Source organism: Dermacentor albipictus, chromosome 1 (assembly GCF_038994185.2).
Source record: "Dermacentor albipictus isolate Rhodes 1998 colony chromosome 1, USDA_Dalb.pri_finalv2, whole genome shotgun sequence".
Lineage (NCBI taxonomy): Eukaryota > Metazoa > Arthropoda > Arachnida > Ixodida > Ixodidae > Dermacentor > Dermacentor albipictus.
Window position 1 is genome coordinate 480,555,195 of NC_091821.1, and position 22,026 is coordinate 480,577,220.

Below are 22,026 nucleotides of genomic sequence, written 5' to 3' on the forward strand. Positions count from 1 at the left end.
AAGTGAACCAAACAGGCCCAATTTAAAGGCTACGAGAGGTCGTAAACAGCACTGTTATGCTGTATTCACACGCCGACAGCATGGGAAGGCAAGACGCACACTGTCGCCTAGTTTACGTGAATGAAACCAGGTTCCTTCAATACAGTATTGAAGGATCCCCTGATAAAGCGAAACCCAAGCAAGCTTGCTGGGCAAGAAGTCTTTTATTTAAATCCATTATGCTATGGTGTCCTTTCTCAGGCACTGCAGGAAACGTGTTAAGCGAGTACAATCCACACAAACACAAGCATCTTGTGTGTCCATGTACGCAAATAGCTGGGCTCTTGCATGAGCAGGTCTCTCTCTCACTGGTTGTTGGTGGAGCCAATGACAGCACAGTGCTAACCGTAGGACAAATCTATGCACTTCCCGCTGAGAAGACGCGCAAGGAAAACGTCAACAGTAAAGAGCTCAGCAAATGCAGCAAAAACACGTCTAAAAAGGCAACACACAGACGCTCTCGGCGCTAACGTGCGCGCAGAGCGCCTCTGGCGGGGGTGATACGAAACACTGACCTTGAACCGCTGTTCGTTTTCAGTCAATACATTAGGCAGGGTAACTTCCAGTTTGACCTTGGCTGAGCTTGAAGGTCAGATTTACGGAACCAGACGTTCTTTGGTTCTGCACCTAGAATTATGGAGCTATCGCTCTAAAACACAACATGCGAACGCGCACCGGCAGTGCAGACTTTTTCTCCTGTGCTTTCTGTTGTCCTTGTCGTTCAGGTTGCGCTACAACAACATAAGATACGCCGTACCAACAAGCCCCTATAGCTATCGCCACGCAGCCACCGCAGGACTCGCCAAAAGGCAGCACAAGGGGAGGTATTTCTGTAGGAATCCACCTAGTGGATTGTCCATTTCGATCGCTGCTGATTGGCCGGGGCCGCTCGTCTCCGCCTCCCTCGTACAGCTAAATCCAATCAGCAGCGGCCAAAATGGACAATCCACTAGGTGTGCTCTTACATACCAGCATTCCTCCCCTCCTTCCCCCTGGTGCCGAGTGTAGTGGCGCAGCTGACACTCACGCTAGTAGACCATAAAAAAAAATTGAGTCTATACGGTGCCCAGGATGAGGAGGCGGCCTTAGAACGACGAGGTAGCGTCGATGATGACAACGGTAGACGTCGTAGTAACGGAAGGATGAATGGATCTACGGGCACAAGCTGTACTGAAGCTGTGCTGAAATCTGTATGAAAATGTTCTGGAGAGTACGTTTGCGTTGGACTATGATTACCAGAGAATTCTTAAGCAGAGAACCAGAGACACCTTTATAAAGGCGTAAATATACTGTGTTTAGGCATGTTTATTTGGGAAGTGTTTGGTGAACGCTATTAATGTGCCTTAAGAAGGGTCGCCGCATCCGAAGTGCCATCCTGGATCCTTTACGTCAAACCTAGTGGATGTCCAACGACATTCATGATCTTCAAATATCGCTTTGCTGCTGCTAAAACGACGTTGGCATCTTCGGGTATGAAGTCAGCACTCATGCATGACTAGAAAAAAAGAAAGGTTCAAGAGAACGTGCTTTGTAGACCACATGAAATATACCGGCAGGTTCTTTGTGCAGACGCTGAGAGACAATATAGTGTATTTATTAATCAGAATGAATTCAACAAGCTGATACTTTAATTATAGCGGCCACTACTTCTGCTTAAGCGGTTAACAAGAACTTTTATTCCTGGACATGCTTCATTGTGTGACTGTAGTCAGTGTTGCCAGTTTGAAACGTTTCCTAGGAGACAATTACTCCTGAAAACTTGATAAGGTTACTGGTAGCCATTTTTCTTTGATGTGAGCGTTCACCGTAGCGACTCGTTATGTGGATTTTCAGGCTCAATGATCGAAGTGCGAGCTGGAGTCCCCCAGGGTTTTAGATTTCTTCCCGCATAATCAAGATTTTCACAGTTGTACTACTTTCGGTGCATTGATGTACCGAACCACCACGTAGAACATTGCATTACGTCAGCAAATTTCGTGGGTTTTTACTGCGCTAGACGGAGGGCTCCAGGCTACTGTATTTGTTTCCATTAGGTGATTTTATTGCGATAGCGAATTTATAAACACTCGAGGCGCGCTCGCGCAGTACCTGCGCTGTTATACTAGCAGCCCATGCACAGCGCGCACGTGCAGATGAAGGTCCTCCGACAAGCGCAGTGCCTTTGGATTTAACAACATAGAACTCAAATGGATGCACGCTTGCGGCCCGCTCGACTGCCTCTGCAGTGAAGCCAGGGCAGTCGTTCTTCGTCCCACTGCTAGCGTAAGAGTTGCGTGCACAAACACAAGTGTTTCTGTTGAGCAGCTGTATCCTTAGCACCCATTAGTGCGCACTGTGGTCTGGCCGGAACGAAGAGTGCACGTAAGTTTAAAAAAAGAAAACGATTGCGGCTTTCTTTCGATCTCATCCGGTGTGCCATATAGCTGCGACTCTTGCAACGCCGCTGATGGTACTGCGCATCACACCAGCGTTGTGGAATGCCTAATAGCTGGCAGGGTGATAGGGCGCACCAATGCTGGTAAACCCTTTGCTCGTAAACAAACCGCACCTCATTGATTTTCTAACAAATAAACAGACGTAATCAACCAAACCTGCAGAGCCCACCTCCTGTCCCCCGCTCCCCGCCCTTTCCTCATGTAGTTAAAGCACAGCCTGAAGAGGTTCGGCGCAGCCATAAACCTTGCATTCGCTTTCACTAATGCCCGATTATATTACTGCGACATCAGCTATATGGACACTCGAGGCGCATTTCTGCCGCCCGCAGTTGCCATGATATTCCGTGTAACGACCACGGGCGATAACGCCATCGCCACGCGCCGTATTTCAGGGAAGTGACGCAGCCGTTCGATATCTGACGCATCAGCTCACCAGGGAGACAGAAGAAGAAGGGGGATGAGCTCCGGCAGGGGCAAGTGCGGATCCGCAGGTATGACCACGATAAGTAGAATTTCAATTAACTAGGTTTATTCACTTGGCATTTTACCTTAAGTTTACACGGTACAAAAATATCTACGAACAGAACGATGTCATACCCGTCGTCGTCGTCGGCCTGCCTGACCGGCCTGGTCTCCCCTGGTGAAGTTGCGCCGTCTGCTGCTGTCTACTTGCTCACATTTCAAAAACTACTTGAACTATTCCTTAAATAAGTTTACACAGCATCCAAGGGACACATTTCTCCACCAATGGGCTATTTCGTTACTCCGACCAATCAGGCAGGCGGACATAATCCAATAAGCGTCAGAGTTTAAGGCGCCAAGAAATGGTCGCGTCAACACTCCGTACACAAAAGCACTCTGAGCATAACTAATAAGCTTTTGACAGCCGAGCGTGGGAAGACGACGCGTCATGTGCACGTGTGACGTCAGGCGCGGCGGCGGCGGCAGCACATGCCCGCGGCGCCGTCGCGGTTATTTGTGTACAAAGGTTTCCCCCCGCGTCGAGGAGCCCACAATATTCCCGGAAAGAAAGCCAAGAGGCCCGCGATATACTCTTTTCGCGACAGTATGCTGTAAAGCGAGCGAAAGCTTACACGAGGTAAACCAAGGATCGCGGCCCAGTCTCGCGCGCGCAAGGCAAGAAAGCGCGGAGGAAGCGCGCGCAAGCCACCGGGGAAATGGGAAGGAGGTTGAGGCAGCGTTGTACTCCGGCAGAATCTGCGTATTGCGCGGCAGCGCATGTCTTATCTTGAAAGCGATTTGCGTTGGGTGCAGCGCCGAGGCGGTCTAGATGCGCCGACGGCTCATACCCATCTGCGTGCGGCGTTCTCGCAGCTAACTTTGTTTACGCTGAAGCCATAGACTGCACGAAAGTCGCTTGCTTCACTGCTGCTGCCTGTGCGCGCTGATGCCATGGTTGTTAATTTAGTAAGCGAATGTTTCGATGTTCATATGGTCGATAAAACTACCATCCTTACTTTGTAGAGCTGTCTGCTAATTTGCTATCGTAACTGATGCTTCGCCTTTCGGACAGAACTGCTACATTTATTTAATGCTAAATGAACATGTAAGTCAGTGTTCTCGTTTCGGCGACACTATGAGCCGTTAGCTGTAAAGTCTTGTTTTGAATAATCAAAATAAATGATTTATGAAGACAAAGCTCGGTGATAAGCCGTTTAGGTACCCGTGAGATGAACGGCATCGCAAATTTTTCAGAATTCGTCCAATGCAGACACTTTCACAAATTAAAAGGATGCGGCGTTCCAATCAATAACATCCGGAAGCTAGTAATTAGTTTTTACTCCTTGGGAATGCTTTGATGCTCGTTTCATTAATCTTGAATTTGTTGTTTCATAACTTGTCCGCAACAATAACTGTGCTGAGATCCCATGACGGGCATAATCTTTCGGTAATTTTGGTGAGTGCAACTGCGTTTTAGAATAGCTCGCTACGCCCTTTCATAACTCGTAAACAACTTGTATTAGCTTGCATAGTATTGGTAACTATTCTATGTGGTAAGAAAGATCTCGGGCCAAGTGCTTAACGTTTACATAGCACATCCATCATACAGGAGACAAAATATTGCAGAAAGGTTCATATATGTCCTAATGGCTGGCAGTTTCAATGCGCATTATGCCCAACTTGAACATACTTAAGGCCTTGTAGCAGAACATCTGCAGTGCACGATGATTGTGTTCATAGAATTGACTTGACAGGTAGCAAAAAGTTTTTTAAAGAAAGCTGCAAGGGCCAATTCTGCTCTAAGTTAAGTGGCTGATGTTCAGTGGCGGATGGAACTCGATTCCTTCCGGCAATTTAGCTGATAGCATCTTTTTATGTTGCAGAGGAAAACTTAAAGAATCTCAAGAATGCGCAGCTTCAGACATAATAAAGGAAATGGTACACTGACCCAATGTGAAAGGATCTGCGGAGCTTCTGCTCAGTTGAACATGGCTCTCGCGTGTCCACTATATTTGTTGCCCTTAAGAGTAACGGTGCAATTATTTCTTCCTTTTTATAGCAACTAGTGCAGTTGATTAGCCTGATTAATTCGGCTTTCTCTACGAAATTGACGGAACGCAATCGATTATCTAACTTCGGAAACCGACTGTGCTTCGTGGAACCAGAAGTTCTTCGTGAAACCACAAGGAGTAGTAGACGTAGCACAAATTGATGTGCTGACATCTCTTGCTGCCTTGAAATGTCACTAAAAATTAATACATTTCCCGTGGTAAATCTTGCTATTCGAAAATTTAATTTGTAAATGCATCAGATATATTAAAAGGAAGCTTTAGCTCGGATGCTCCTATCTAAATCCATGTAAAGGGAGAATTCGCTTTTCTCGGCAACCACTGCATCAAATTTAACGACGTTTGCTGCATTTAAAACGAAAACTTAAAATGTAGTGACTGTTCATATCAGATTTTTGATTTAGGTCGTGAATGTTCTATTAAAAATTGGCAAAATCGCAAATTTTCAGAAAACGAAAGTATCAAGTGTACAACTATCTAACTTTGCAAGCGAAAATGATATCACACTTCTGTGAATTGCATCTGATAGTACATCTAAAGCGGACAAAATTGATACGTTACACATGAATATAAAAAGATTGAGTGATGTGTAAATACAGCTTTCGCAGAACCATTGTAAACAACGTAACAAATTCACGTAAAATATAAATTGACATACCGAATTTGTCCGCTTTGAATGATCTAATGGATGACGTTTACACAACCGCAATATCTGTTTTTGATGCAGAGCTATTGATTTAGAAACATCGTGCGACAATTTTTTTCAAACTTTCGAATTTTTGAAAATCATTTTCATAACATAGAGGCCCAAAATCGAAATTCCGCTTCCAACAGTCCCTATAATTTAACATTTTCTCTCAAATAAAACAAATTTCATTTAAATCGGTCCAATGGTTATCTCAGAAAAGCATTCTTACGTTTTACCTGTATTTGAATAGGCCGCGTCGGAGTTGGGCCCGATCGAAAGCTTCGAACCGCTTTCAAAGCTGCTCTGGGCCTGCCTAAATGTACTTCAACGGAGCGCATGTTAGCTTTGGGAGTGCACAATACTTTCGACGAACTGAGGCAAGCCACCCTGATGCGACAGAGGGAGCGCCTCAGCTTCACAAAAACTGGTAGGGCAATATTGGCTAGACTCAATATCCCAGCATACCCCATTTATCTCACAGAGCAGGCCGTACCTCTCCCTCCTTCGATGAGATCCAAAATTACAGTAGCCCCAATTCCAAAGAATATGCATCCAGAGTACAACAAAGAAAGGCGCAAAGCACGTGCACAACACATTCAATCAGCCTACTCTAACAACCATAGGTACAACACGTACTACACGGACGCAGCTCTGTATGCAGAGACGACCGGGCAGCGCTACCAAAGGAGGTACGCCCTGGCAGTCGTGAACGCTGTCAGCCAACAGCAAATTACCGCGTCGGCCACGGCGGGATCCCCAACCTCGGCCGAAATATTAGCAGTGGCGATCGCACTCGCTCACGCGGAGCGTTCGCAAAGGGACTCGGTCGTGGTCACGGACTCCCAGGAAACATGTCGCATGTTTCTAAAGGGGCACGTGACTGCGGCTAGCCTCGCGATAATCCCGAAATCCTTCAACCACCATCATCGCCTACTCTGGTGCCCGGGCCACACGGGGGTACAGGGGAACGAAAAGGCTAACGCGTTAGCTCGAGGGTTCACTAACCGAGCGACGGCGTCCTCTTCTAACCCCAACCACCCGCACTACCCATCACAAAATTCCACCAATTTAAATGCCAAAGACATCCTTGCTCATCAGCGTGGAGTCCGAAGAAAATACCCGCCGCCTCACCCACAACTTAACGGGGAAGAGGCCGCCGATTGACGTAAAATACAGACCGAGGTGTTCCCCCATTTAAAATTGCTAAACGCCATGTATCCCACTCGTTATAGGGCCAACTGTCCTTGGTGCGGTGGCATACCTACCCTAATGCACATAACCTGGGAGTGCACTAAGCACCCTCATAGGCCAAACACCAGTAGGACAATGGAGCAGTGGGAGGCACAGCTCGCCCGCTCCGATCTGGCAGGACAAAAGTCCTTAATTAGCCAGGTCAGGCAGGCGGCAGAGGCCAGTGGGGCCCTTTACTGAGAGGCTCCGACCACCCCTCCTTCAAATCTTTACAATCACAATAAAGTTTCTCTCTCTCTCTCTCTCCTCTTAAGTAAGCTTTTACCAATATGAACAGCAGCACACATACGGCAATCGGTCAGTTGAAGCCAGCGAGCTCTGAGAGTGCATCAGTTTAGTAGAAATTATGACAAGCACCAGGTTCTGTATATCTTTTTCTGACGATGCGTTTCCTAAACGCACTGGGTGGCAGAATAACATACAAGATTAACGTTTACTGTGGCAAACATTGGGGTCAGAGTACAGACCTACACGTTGAAGACCACAATTAAACGGCCGTAACTTGATTACTAACCGATTTCAGTTGCCCAATTTCTGTACATGCGCGAAACGCTAAAGAGGAACCAATAAATTACGAGTTTAAGCAAAATAAACATTATGTTCGCGGTTTCCGATAAAGCCACCCAGGAATGCGACTATTGTTCATCTTCTGGAAACTAGATGTAGTAAACAACCTGTAGGATTCGTTGCTCGAGTTACGTGAAGATAAAGAGAGGAACTGCTGTGTTCGAAGATAAAGGCTCAAATGCGCGGCGCACTGCATGCTTTCCGTTACACGTTTACAATAATTTTACTTCTTGCATCTTCTCTACTACTGGGCATCAAGCTTTTAAATTTGATCTCGGCCTTCCTTACTCCGATACTTTAGATGTGGATGCCGCGTTTCATAATTATCTGATCAATTATACAATTAGCCTCCTAACCACCCTCAGACTGCCCGGCTCTCCACGAAGTGTGTATATGTGTTATTATGCCATGTCACGGGGAGGTTTAATATGTATGTTGCAACGTGCGTTGCAACATACATATTATAGAAGTTGAAATTTGAGGTTAAGATCCTGGAAGCTACATTAAAAGCGGCACTCATTTCTACATTTTAATGAGTCAACATGAGTGCGTTTCTAAAAAGGTGTGTACGCTTGTCCATGAAGTGTATTAATGAGCTAATTTTGTAGATACGCTCAAATTACTACAAAGTTTCACTCACATGTGAAGGTCACATAATAAGCAATACTGAGCCCTATCTTGCATCCGCCAAACCAATTTCTTTAAATAGGCTTCGATTATTCTTTGTCACATTGCAACTAGAGCTGAGCAGATTTAATGGGTTTTAAGCTGCGTTTCTGCTTCGCTTGCACTCCTTGTGTTTCTTTCGGTTTGCAGAAGGTGCTCTTAGTCACCTGTTACCCTTGCCGCACCCTCTCTAGTGGAGTTCAAATGCCTAGTAAGGCAAGAGTGCAAGAACAATTGACCAAGGTGCAGACGGCGGCCACGTTGTGTTGCGCGCGTGAGTAGTAGACGAACTCTGCATGTGTCAGCTTAACTAACGGGCAAAGTGCAAACTGAGCTGACGGAGTAACGTGAGCTAACATCACGTCGACGTGATGAGCTGACATACTACACGAGAACAGGCTGGGACCACTGTTGCATAGCGCTCGGCTAGCTGTTCTTACAGTTCATTTATTGATAAACCACTTTTGAACAAAAGTAAGGATGTTAATGTTAATTATTCGTTACATAGAAGCCGTTGGTTTACTCTTTGGCTGTTTGATAAGCTAATATTCATTAAAACAGATCGGAGAAATATATTTGTCCGTACTCTCCTGAGAACTCGTTTGCAACAAAGAGCAGTGAAGCAAAGCCTAGTCCTTTGTGTCTGAATTTATAGTTATTTTCTTCTACATGGATGTCGCATTCCAATGATGTTCCGTGTCTTCCTTTGACATGTCAAATATTATACCGAAATAATAAAAAAAACTATTGACTCACACGTAGTTCAGTCTCTAGCCGGTTGAACAGATCTGGAGACAACATGAACTGGTCCTAAAAAAAAGTAAAAGGAACAATGGGCTTGCAGTGCTAAGTCATTTGCGTGCGATCAATCAAAAACAATCACATCCATAAGTCTGTTGACTCTGTTCCTAATATCGATGCCCGCTATTTTACTTTTCAGCATAAGTTTTGCAGTGTGTTTATGTGCACCCTATACGAGAGGTGTTACATACGTTGGCGCATTCGCTACCATTAAAACGCAGACATAAAGGGCTCAAACGCAGGGATTCTATAACGTAAAGTTATTTGTTTCTTACTTAATTCCAAACACCTGATGTCAAATTTGCCCAAACGCTGACGCAAGCATGGGTAGTGACGCACAATTAAGGTTGTTTCAACAGCCCGATCAAAAGCTTTTTTGATTGGTTTCAAGGCGAGTGTAATTGCCTACCATGACAGGTTTTTATGCCGTAATTGGCTGATGAGAGGAGATGAGCGCGCAGAAGAGAAAAGGTTTTGGTCGGGCCCAGCTAGCCCAGTGAAAGCTGATAATCGGGTAAGGAGAGTGGCTGCCGCTGTCAGAGATTGGTCCGCTTTAGCTTGCTTAGCTTGTTTAGCTTGCTCGGCTCGTCGACAATCGCGGTGGCACTAAACCCTTGCGAACCTAAACATTCGCCGTAAACATCACTACCGTTGCGTACCAGAAGGGCAATGCGCATTCCTTGGGGCTCCCTACGAGGCAGCCCCTTCGTCAGCGCATGTCTAGACGGCGACAGGGCCCGAAACCCGGTGTGACGCGCAAACAAAGAAGCTCACTTCAATGCGGCAACAACCGCTGCTATCCGTGAAGGCGGTAACGACCGCGAAGGCCAGACTCGTGGCCCCGACAACCTGACCGTCGCGGAGAGCAAGGGACCAGTGTCGACGACTCTCGTGGAAGGAGTGTGAACTCGTCTCCAGATTGTCTCGTTCTTTCTTCGAAGGTGGGATATTAGAGGCGGAGTCCAGGAAGGTGGTGCGGCCATGGGCGGAGTTCTGTGAATTGTACGACGTCCCCCTAATTGGTCACAGCAAGGTCGTCGAATTCCCTTGTGTATCGAACTAGGGAAAAGAACTGTTTTAAAGTAGGCACCTTTGGTACAGTGAGGTGTGTCCTGATGTGTGTGCTGACCTTCGTGCTCAGACATGTAGTGGGCTCAGACAATTAAAGTGCTCCTATACGGAATGTGCTCCCATATCTGGAGCCAGTTGTGTAAATATGTAAAGTAAACCAGTTGCTCGTTTGCTTCAGCATCCCGCCCTCATCTCCTCACCAACAGGTAACTCTGGGCGATAGATACGGACAACGGTGTGGTTCCATTAGCCAGCTTGGTGCGACCCCCCGGTGTACCGTAGGCCAGCTGCCATGTTTTTGGCACCCCGGCGATGTAGTCAAGCGACCCTCTAAATGACTCCCGTGTCCGAACCACGAAGCCCATAACCGGATCACAACACTGCCAGTTGTCGTCAATCAATGCAAACAGCAACAAATATTCGCTTACATCAATTCCCCGAGGGCGTGAGATCCGCATAGCTTTTTAACCCAGAACCAAATAACTGGAAAATTATCCAGCCTCTATGCAGCTACCACCAGGATTACTGCTATGTGAGAACTGTTAAGCACTTCGTAGCAGCCTGTAGAGCCATCGTATAATTAACATATAATGTCCCTTGTTTTTATCGAGAGAAGCGTACATCTGGTCACTCATGCTTTAAATAAGTCATTTCGACCAGATGCACCAAAAAAACGCCAAAACTAAAGGATAAACCTTCTTTAAATTTAGAATGAATGGGAGTGTAAGCGGGCGAGCTGGGACTGAAGTCTGATGTCTGCTGGTTTTTTAGTCATTAATGAAATTGTCATGAAAGGACTGACTGAGACAGTAGGACCCAATTTGTATGAGGATGGTTTGCTTGTCATGGATTGTAGTAACTCAGGTGACGTAGCGTTATAACAGGCAATATAAGGAACGTTTAACAGCAGGCCGTATTTCGGCACACTCGGATCTTGAATACGTTATTAGCGTACGAAATGCGATAACGAAGAGCGAAGACTTACTCATTTACTTACTATACTCACTTACTTACTCGCTTACTCACTACTGAAAAATGTTATTGAAAGGGAATATATATTACATGCGTACACAAAAAAGGGGGAAATAAGCAGCGTATGCCTGTTAGCCTGCCACAGCAGAGATTGCTGCTGTTATTCTGTTTTGAAAGGAACTCAGATTATCTCAGGCAGTCAGCGGCGAAGCGCTTCTTTGTGTAACCCTGCTTTTCGCTCTTGGCAGGACGATCAGGTGTGCTGCGAACTTCAAAGGGGCGGCTGCGCCCGTACGACGATCCCGGACACTTCCATCAGGATTGCCTCGTTGCGCATCGTTCACCTGGGCGGTTATCATCCACGTGCAGTCGGCAAGCCCAAAGTTCCCGAATGCAAGAAGCCGGGCGGAGGATCACGTGGTGTCTGCCAACAGCCATATAAACCGATCAACACCCAGGCATCATCGCAGTCAGCGGCGAAGCGCTTCTTTGTGTAACCCTGCTTTTCGCTCTTGGCAGGTGAGTTTGACTTGTCAATTGCTGTAACTAGTTATATTGTATTAATTTTTTTTTCTCGCCGCTGACTGCAAAAATGCCTGATACATGCTCTACTTGCACCAAACCCGTAGACGGGAAGTGTTTGAGTTGTTCTCGTTGCAAAAGTTGTTACCACTTTGGAAAGAACTGTTCTAGTATCTCGAAAAATGCGTTTTCAAAAATGTCGACTGCTGAGCGTGAAGCCTGGACATGTCCATCATGCGAATCCAGCACAAGCAATCACTCCGACTCGGATGATTGTGAAGCTTCTTTTGGTCATGAATTCTCTGCTGTTAACAGCAAGCTTGACCGACTGACAGTTACGGTTGAAGCACTCGTAACTAATGTGGCGGAACTACTTCATTTTAAGGACACAGTTGAAAAAGTGGCCGAAACTGTTACTGAAATTCAAAAGTCAATTGAGTTCCTTTCCAATAAATATGAATCTGTAAAGTCTGGCCTGGAAGCTAACCAAACAGAGTTAACTCAGCTACATGCCCGAGTGGAATCACTTTCTGAGACTGTTGACGCTCAAGCTGAGCTACTGGATAAATCAAGGTGCGTAGTTAATGATCTTGAACAGTACAGCAGGCGATGCAACTTTGAAATACATGGCCTCCGAACCAACCCTAACGAGAATTTGGTTTCTTTCATGGGTGATCTAGCTCAAAAACTAGATTTTTCGGAATTTGAAGCAAATACTATTGCTTCAATACATCGAATGCCGAACAGAGACAGTTTGACTCCCCCTATCCTTGTGCAGATGCGTGACGTGGCGTCTAAAGAAAAATGGCTTGCGCTACGGACAAAGCTTCGCAATTTGCCTACTGATGAGTCTCATCCTCGGTTGTATTTCAATGAAAATTTGACAAGGACAAACAAGGAGCTTTTCCGATTGGCCAGGTCCAAGGGAAAAGAAAACCAGTACAAATTTGTGTGGACACGTAACGGCAGAGTTCTGGCCAAGAAATCGGAAGAAGTGAAGTCTGTCATCCGCATTGAGAAATTGTCTGACCTAGATAAGATCTGCTAAGCATGAGCAATCTCGAATTCCTTACGTGTGCAACTTTTTCTGAAGCTACAAAATATTTCACAAGTGACGCGCAACTTGCATTTCGCGCAACGCACGTTAATATCCGTAGTATCCGAAAGCACTGGGATGAATTCATGGCCGTAACTTCACCTTTTCGTTCTACATTTGACGTATTTGTACTGACAGAAATTAACATTTCAGCTGATATTTTTAACCAGTATGCGATACCGGGTTACCAAGCAATTTCATGCACACGACCTGTAAAAAAAGGGGGCGGCGTCGCAGTTTTTGTGAGAGACAGTTGGACTATTACAGAGCTAAATTTTGGCTTCCAGCAAGCAGAAGTTGTAGCTTTGCGTATGAGCACGCCAGCTCTCTCTTTGATAGTCTTTGCAGTATACCGACCCCCCTGTTTTAATGGCAGGCTCTTTTTGGCCGAACTTGACACCGCCCTATCAGCTCACTCGCATGAAGACTATATCTGTGTAATAGGCGATATTAACATAGATACCTTTCGCCCTTCTATGGCTCTGGTCGCAGATTACCTTGATCTTTTATCAAAATGGGGACTGCAACCAACTATCCAGAAAGCAACGCGAGAAGAATTTCTGGCAGGGCAACTGGTAGTCTCTTGCATCGACCATATAAATATAAGAGCTCCGAATTTCGCCATACAGTCTGCTATCGTCGAAGCAAAACTATCAGACCATTACTTTGTTTGTTGCTCTTTAGCCCGGAAATCGAACCCTCCAACAGCGGTTCGCGGCAAAAGGGAAATATCCATCTGTGATCCCAAAATCTTCTACAGACTGGCATCGGAATACGATTGGGAAATGTTTTTGGAAAAAGTGTCCCCGATAGACATTTATGATAAACTTGTTGAAATTGTACAAGAGTTTAAGAAAGCGACTACTCGCGTGGTTGAAATCAGGGAGCGCAATAAAGAAAACTTGTGGATGACCTCCAAAATACTATCAGCTATAAAAGAAAAGGATTTGCTCTGGGCCCAGTCGAAAAGGGCACCTGCTTCTATCCTGCTACGGTCAAAATTTAAGGTTGCGAGAAATAAAGTGAACGCAATGATTCGTCAGGCAAAACGAGTACATTTCCGTAACAAGTTTAAAAAAGCAGGCTCAGATACTAGGAAAACATGGTCTTTGGTTAATAATCTAAGAGGTGTCAAAAGGAGTGGCAATGATGGAAAAGATTTCGTGTCGTATTTTGGCACTGATGAAGAACACATAGCTAATGAATTCAACAAGTTTTTTTCGCAAGTTTCGGGTAGTCCGCAACAGCATCCCGAATTTTGTACTCTTAAGCACAGCACTGTCGAATCCGCACACCTACCTTTGCTAAGTGAGGATGATTTACGTTCAATTATTTTCGGTCTTAAGCGAAATAGATCTATGGGAATAGATGGCATTTCAGTTGATGATCTGCGAACCTTGTTCGACATACTTAAAGGAGTGTTGCTGTCGCTGTTCAACAGCATTATCTCAAGTGGCATGATCCCGCCGAACATGAAAGTGGCAATTATTACCCCAATTCACAAAGGTGGTGCACATAATAGATATGAAAATTATCGTCCTATTTCAGTCTTGCCCTGTTTGACTCAAATATTAGAAAAACATCTGCTGTTTACAATGACAAGTTTCTTAGATAAGCACAAAACCCTGTCACCGCGTCAGTATGGCTTTGTACAAGGTAAAGGGACGGAAGTGCTCTTGGAGGACTTTTCTGACATGTTAAATCGTTCTTTTGAATGTAACCAAGGTGTGTGTGCACTGTTTCTGGATGTCAGCAAGGCTTTTGACAGCGTTTGTCACACTCTGTTATTGTGTAAACTATCCAGGTTAGGCTTCCGTGGAGTGTTTCTTTCGCTTTTGAAAAATTTGTTGCAGCAGAGAACGCAGTACGTCTCGATTGGGCGGGCAAAGAGTGCTTCTTTTCTAATAAAAGCTGGCGTTCCTCAAGGTTCCATAATTAGTCCGCTGTTGTTTAACGTCTACGTGAACGACCTTTCAAACGCCGTGCCTGCAAGCCTGTATCAGTACGCTGACGATACTGTCCTCGTATCCCAGTCGCCGAACTACTCTGCCTCCCTTTCTTCACTTCAAGCTGCAGCAACTATTGCTATGGACTGGTTCTCACGCAACCTAATCAAAGTAAACAGCTCTAAGACCCAACTTATATGTTTTCACAGCCCGATGAAGAAAGTAGATTTGAACCAACAGCTGCTCTTGCACGGATCTAATTGTTCTCAATGTCAATGTCTACCCCTGAGCTATAAAACTACTGTGAAATACCTAGGATTTTACTTTGACAGTGCTCTTTCTTGGAATGACCACTTATCCCACATTTGTAAAAAGCTCCGAACCGTCTCCTGTGTGCTGTATAACATTAGATACTATATGCCACTTTCAATACGCAAAGCTATTGTAAACGCTCTCGGTTATAGCGTACTGCGTTATGGCATAACGATCTATGGTCACTGTGCAGTTCGTTGGAAGAACAGGATCAATTCTCTCCTAAGATCTCTGTTAAAAAATATTGGCTATGATTTAGGCCTGCTCCCCAATTCTCATGTTTTTAAGGTATTTTCGCTACCTGATTTTGATCGCCTTTTGATGGAAACTATTGTCCTGAAACATTTTTGGTTTAGTGACTATAAAATTCCGTATGTTCCCACACGGTCTCTTCGACCGAAGGAAGCTTTTTGTATTCCCCGACGGTTTACAAGATATGGAAAGCGCGTAAGAGATTTTTACGTTCCCTTTTACTTCAATAGGTTGCCTCCAAGTGTTCGCCGTGCAAAAACTAAATATAAAATAAAAAAAGATGCTGCGATACGCTACTTAGTGGGTGTACGACGTTGTACACGCATGCTCCACCACTTATCAAATGAATCCTGTGAATTCGCTAGTTACTGCAGTATTTGTTGCACTTATCTGAGTATTTTCATGCTATTTTATTTTCCTTCCTTGCTCTTTACTCTGTTGTGTTTTTTTTATATGTAACTTGGGTTCCGTGTCTATTTTTATTATTATTTTTTTGCCACTATACTAATTTGATGTTCTGTAACTTTTCATGTGCGTTCATGCCTGTGTGTTTATCTGCGTGGTTCCGCTGCCTGTCGGGCTCTGCCACTCAAGCCCAATGAGGCTTTGGCAGGCCGGATGTTTGTACATTCTTTCAATACTTGGCGCAATAAAGTATTATTATTATTATTATTATTATTATTATTATTATTATTATTATTATTATTATTATCTTCAAGAGCAACAACCAGCAAAACCGTGAAATGGAACAGGCCTACCACATCAGAAAAAGAGAGAGAGACAGAAATGGCTGCGTCAGCCACCCTTTGGTCTCGCTGCAAGATAATTAATTTAATTTTCTTGAAAGTTACACTAAATTTCATTTTGAAGTTTTGCCTCTGAATGCTTTAACCCTTGTTGCTTCACACGCCCGCGCGGTGTATCCCCCCTTCTCTTGCATGCCCATATAGTGTATGTTTCCTTTCAATAAGTTTTTTGCCGTTTTGAGTAAGCTCTTTGTCATGTCTTCTCTCTTCGGTTTCGTTTTTCGTAGGCTGAAACAGTTTCCAAGATGCGAGAAAACCAACTAGCCCAGTTGCCCATTCTGTTGCACATACCATCACATGACCTGAAATGGAGGAATGCGCGCAGCCGATGCGAAGCGACGCCACGCTTGCATAGATGATGTACTTTCAAACCTTAAACTGAGTACACCTTTGTAATAAATTAATTACACAAATGTTACATAGCGCTATTGCATTTACAAACCACGTTGAAGGTTCCACTGATGTCTTTAAAAAATATTGAATTTGTACAGAGGCCTCGTTTTGCGGTTTTTTTTGTCACCTCGTGTGTTAGTGTACTGTTAAGTCGTCTACGCCCTCAAACGTAAAAAAAAAGAGCGTAAGTCTGTCTATACCTCACACCCTTTCTCGGGTGTAAGGGTGTGAGTTATAAACAGATTTCTCACTTTTAATGGTGTGTAGCGACATCTTATGGCTGATGTGAGTGCAGCGCTTCAAGAACAACAGCAAATTACAGGCGCTGTAAAAATTGCGTAAAAAAGTACCTAGGAAATAGATACACACGTAGGCATTATACGCACCACTTTCCTGTGTTATGGAAGAACTAAATGCGGCAATTACTTCAAATTTGGTAGAAATTTTAGCAATGGGACTCACCTCATCTGCGCTTTTGCAGTAGCGTCGTCACCTTTTCCGTTTCTCATAACCTATTCCATTGTGTACTTATTCGTGAGCCTTTCATCATCCCTAACGTTCACGTAACTCGTGGCACCATTCATAAATATTATGGGTTGCTTGTCAGCGCGTCCATGCTAAAAGATAATATTTACTGTGCATTTTACCCGCGGAAGCGTTAATGACTCCGTGTAACCAAAAATCCGGGGTCGGTGTCGACGGAGTTGTCCGTGAGCGAAAACGTATATTTAAATACACGTATATGTGCTGCGCTTTGCTATATGACATGCAGTACATGCGGGTTCTATTGCCACAGTATTCTACCATCAAAGTTATTCCCACCTTGCCTTACATTCCTGACATAGTTATTCCTTGGAATTTTGAGAACGTCAGCCCACAAACAAATATCTTGAAGCAAAACACGGACACCTTATGCCTTCTATGTTAAATTTGCTCCGACTTAATACTAAAAGTGCAAAACAATTACAGAAACCTGAAAATCGTATAATTCCTTTTTTTTTGCGCGGCTTGGCACTACCCCTGCGATCGGCGAATGCAAGAATTTGAGTTTCTGCCAGAAAGCTCGCCTTCTTGCATAGCGTTCGCCACCAGTGTTTCCCAGTAATCATTGCGGTTACACCAGCTGCAGTTGTCGGGAAGCGTGGGAAGCAGTCGGGGATCTTCGAATGCTACTGCGTTCCACTCTTAAAGGCGAAGCTTAAGCGTCCTCCTAAATTTTTATAGAGCATCCAATATTGCAACGGCCTTTCCAAAGCCTGTAGCTAAGGTATTTCATATATTTTACATAGGCCTATTTTGTGCGGGCAGCTAGATTGGAAAGCATGAATTAAGGAGTTCGATGGGGGCGGAGCGCAAAAAAGGTTGTGTGGGGTTAACACTATTCTAGTGTGGTGTGCACGTAAGTCACTAGGCAGCTAACTATTGTGACCATATATTTGAGTGGAAATTTGACTGCTGGTGACTGGCTCTCTTCTTGCCCCCTTTCCCACTTGTAGGGAAGCCTACCGGAGGCGACCTTGGTTAACCTTCCTCCTTTCGCCTTTTTTATCTCTCGCGCACGCTATAGGAAAACTAAACCTCCGAATTTAATTTTTCACTCAATGTAAGATCACGTAGATGAACTGACTGTAACACATTGTTGCTCATTCATTCTGCCATCTTCTCCTTTATCTCCATTAGTTGGCACTCCATAAGAACCCTCGCCACAAAATAAATATTTGTGTCGTCACCAATGCGATTGCCGCAAAGTATTGAGTTTTATTCGTGCATGTTGCTGCTGTCCTCGTAACCCATCTCTAGTTTACTCGGCGAGGTAAAACAACAGCATTACCTTGGGCGAGAACAGCTTGCAGCAGCCGTCTGACATGACAACAGAAATGACATCTGCTCTTTCACCTGTCTCGCGTTCTGACCCTTCAAGCTCGCTGCGACCTCCACACTATAGCACGAAAAGGACAGACTTACTGGAAGCAATCGTTCGCCCAATGAACTTTACAGGGATTTGTCTCTTCCAAGGAGCATTACCAGTAATACCCTCCCTTCGCAGTAACGACTTGTTTGTGACAATGTGCCACGCCTTTTTGTACGTCGAATTGATTGTAGTCGCAGCTGAAATTATTGAAAATGTTCCAGCAATGAAACCAGCAACACTTTAGCGCTACTTCTTTTTTCCTTCCTTGTCGACGCACTGCAGGCCTCCTTAAGTCCTTCACGGAAAGGCGAAGGCAGGGGTGACATAGAGCCACGTGGCTGACTCACTAGTCCGTTCACACTGTTGAGCCCCATGTCCAGCCACCGGCTTCTCATACAATTCTTTTTAGAATATAACACAACAGAACAACAGGCTCAACACGCAGCCATGACGAATCCCAGCAAGCACAACACTCCGCAATAAAAGCCGCACCGGAACCAGGGCTGCCACATTCAATTCATTATTCTTTATGCTTCCTCCCTTTTCTTGAGAGCTGCTCAGTCGACGCTCATAGGTTTTTATGCTGTCTATGTTAGAATTTTCCACCCTCTCGTGTGTTGATTACATCTTCGGCAGTGGTCAACCAAATGCACAGCTCTTAATACATCTCTTACAGAGGTCCAGTGCTCCCTAAGCCTATGATTAAGGGTCTACCTGTTTGTCCTATATAGTATTTTCCACAAGAAAGTGAATCCTGTAGACCACCCCCACGTTGCAGTTAGCAAAGGGGGTGGCATGCAGCAAAAAAAAAAATAACTAGCTGTTAACGTAGGGCCGGTACCTCGAGGACACCATTGTGTGAGTCACTGAGAGCCTCATAAAAGAGGTTAAGGCTGACCCGGCAGCCGCTCTGTGCAATGACGCACGTCCCAGTGGGCGCGCGTGACTGTGCCTTACATACACGGACTGTCTAATCGCCTAAAAAGCATGGAGAACAAGTGCGGTGTTGGTGTTGTTTTGTCAGTGCCACAAAATGTCGCAAGATTTTGCAGGTTGGTAAACAAAGCCGGCACTAAAGATACATGCTTTAAGAAGCATGCCACCCGCTTTGTGACCTGCAATGTGGGGGTGGTCTACACGATTCCGCTTGCTTCTGGAATATGCTATATAATACAAACAGGTCATGCCTAAATCATCGGCCTAGGGAGCACCGGACCGCTGTACCCTCTCTAGCAAGCGCTGGACACATGGCTGACCACTGCCGTAGATGCATTTGCTCTCCTTGTTTTCATAACACGCATGTGCTCAGACAGTTCGCCAGGCAGTTAGATAGAGAAATATCTGAAACGTTGAGCATGTCGACGCTGCCGATGAATGCGTAAGCGCACCATCACTGACACTCATTGATAAAGTGTTTAACCTTGGTTAGAACATTGCCAATTCATTGTAATGGCTCGTGTGCGCTTATCTGCTTCGTTGCACGCTCGGTTTTCTCCTTTGTGGCACATTCGTTTACGCGTTTCTCCGCACATTTATTTGAGCGTACCATGGCCAGAATCAATGATTATGTGAATAACACTTGTTAGATAAAGCCAAGCGCTCGGCCCCGTCCCAAATTCTTTGCAGTGGCCTTGTTCACCCTAGTAACTATGTCACATCAGGTGAATAGATCTGCCGCTTTAGTTTACTGAGGAAGATCAACCCTAAGCCCCCAAACACATACAATAGCAAAAGTTCCGCGTCGTTGACATAGCCGGACCCACTCTCTATAGAAGTTTCCTGGAACAAGCTTACAATCGTCGTATCCACGAGCATGTATTAGTAACCATCGGGAGTCAACTTTGTATACTAGCTGGCTACCAGCTTTTCAGGTCATCCACCCGCATGCCCTGTTCGTATACCCACCGCTCCTTTTGTCGACAAGTGTTGCTGTGTAGGGCAGCTTAGTGATACTGCGTCCTACACCTGAAATTGCAAGTATGAGCTTACCGGAATGATTTTGTAGAAGGTAGTCGTCCATGTCCGCAGACATACAAGAATGGCCTTCTTGAATGTAGGATTCTTCTGGCAAGAAAAGGAAGAAGTAATACAAAGTGTTCACGCGAGGTAGTGTTTTTAACATATCTTCGACTTTGCGGTCAACTCTTGACTAGCCGAAAAGAAGATTTGGAACACTTTCAAGAATTTAAAACTGCGTTAACATAGTCTTTCTCGCTTTTCCGTGGCTTTCTGTCTTTAAACATGCGATTTTCATAGCAGCTCCCTTTTCCTGTTCTATACGTGCATTCTAGAAATGGGCAATATTTTCATTGATTATGTCTTATTGCATAGGGCCATTGGTGCGGTAGTCCGATGTAATTTGATCCCATGTGGTGAGGCTATGTCATTGGATGCGTTGCTGAGAGAGAACTTGATTGGCAGTAGTCACGACGCGGAGTAAAACTCTACCATCTATATTCTAGTAACCAGCATCATCTTCATCAACCTATTTTATGTCTACTGCAGGACGAAGGCCTCTCATTGCGATATCCCATTGCACCTGTCCTGCCCCAACCGATTCCAACTAGCACCCGGGAATTTCATAATTTCATCGGACCACCTAGTCTTCTGCCGTCCTCTACTTCGTTTCCCTTCTCTTGGTACCCATTCTGTAACCATAATGGCCTAACGGTTATCTACCTGCGCATTACATGACCTGGCCAGCGTGATTTTTTTCTCCTAATGTCAATTAGAATACGGCTATACCCGTTTGGTCTCTGATCCAAACCGCTCTCTTTCTGTCTCAAATCTATGCCTAGCATTCTTCGTTCCATCGCTTTTTGCGCGGTCCTTGACTTATTCTCAAGCTTCTTTGTAAGTCTCCAAGTTTCTGCCCCATACGTCAGCACCAGCAAAATGTAGATGTTTTACAGGATATTTGCGTAAGTGGTCTGCACTCCTTGATTACGTAATGCCTCTATGACTGCTGGTACCTCTACTGAATCAAATGCCTTTTCGTAATCTATGAAAGCGATATATAGAGGTTGATTGTACTCTGCGTATTTGTCGATTACCTGAATGATGACATGGATGTGATCCGTTGTAGAGTATCCCTTCCTGAAATCTGCCTGATCACTTCCTGATCACTGCCTATTATTGCAAAATAATTCAGTGACGCTCGTACGGTGGAAACGTACCCGGTGCCAAATGGCTCACGTAGACAAGCTCAATGAGAATTTGTTAGACCTTCGACATTCGAACACTACTTGCCCCAGGAAGGTACAAAACAACAGCAAACATTTGGTGCGCTTTGTTGTTCCGTTTGGTGATTTGTTATTTAAACTGACGTTTTGATGATGCAGTTATTGAGGGCTGCGGGAGCGATAGTGTCGATCGGCTTCTGGCGAGAGCCACCGCATTTGATTCAGATGCTTCGAATGCAACAACCGTTATGGAAACACAAAAGCTAATTGTCGTAGACGCGTCGAGTAAGAAATGAGCCATGGACGAACTGACGGTCTTGTACTGTAGCTCCTCTATTCCGTCGTGTCCTCCTGCAAATTAGGATGCAGCAGCGATGAATAGCCGCATCCCAAGACGGTCGTGACCAGGAAATCAGCCCTCATACCGATCCTCCTGACCGTAAAGCGGTTGCTAACAAGTCCTCGTGATATCGGGGACAAGATTACATTGGAGCATGCTAGACATACAGCTTTGGAGTGCGTAATATCGTTATAAATTAGCGTGAAACGTGCCATTACGACGACTTCAGATTTGCATGGGGTGG

The 22,026-nt window shown here is 45.0% G+C and overlaps 1 long non-coding RNA gene across 1 annotated transcript; it reads right to left on the reverse strand.

Annotated features, from left to right (window-relative positions):
- Positions 1–1,348: 1,348 nt before the first annotated feature.
- Positions 1,349–20,285, reverse strand: LOC139059626 (uncharacterized). The gene is made up of 3 exons (XR_011514252.1): positions 20,250–20,285; positions 8,934–8,987; positions 1,349–1,534 (listed from the first exon to the last, which is right to left on the reverse strand). It is a non-coding gene; the product is annotated as an uncharacterized lncRNA (long non-coding RNA).
- Between the last annotated feature and the right edge of the window lie 1,741 nt (positions 20,286–22,026).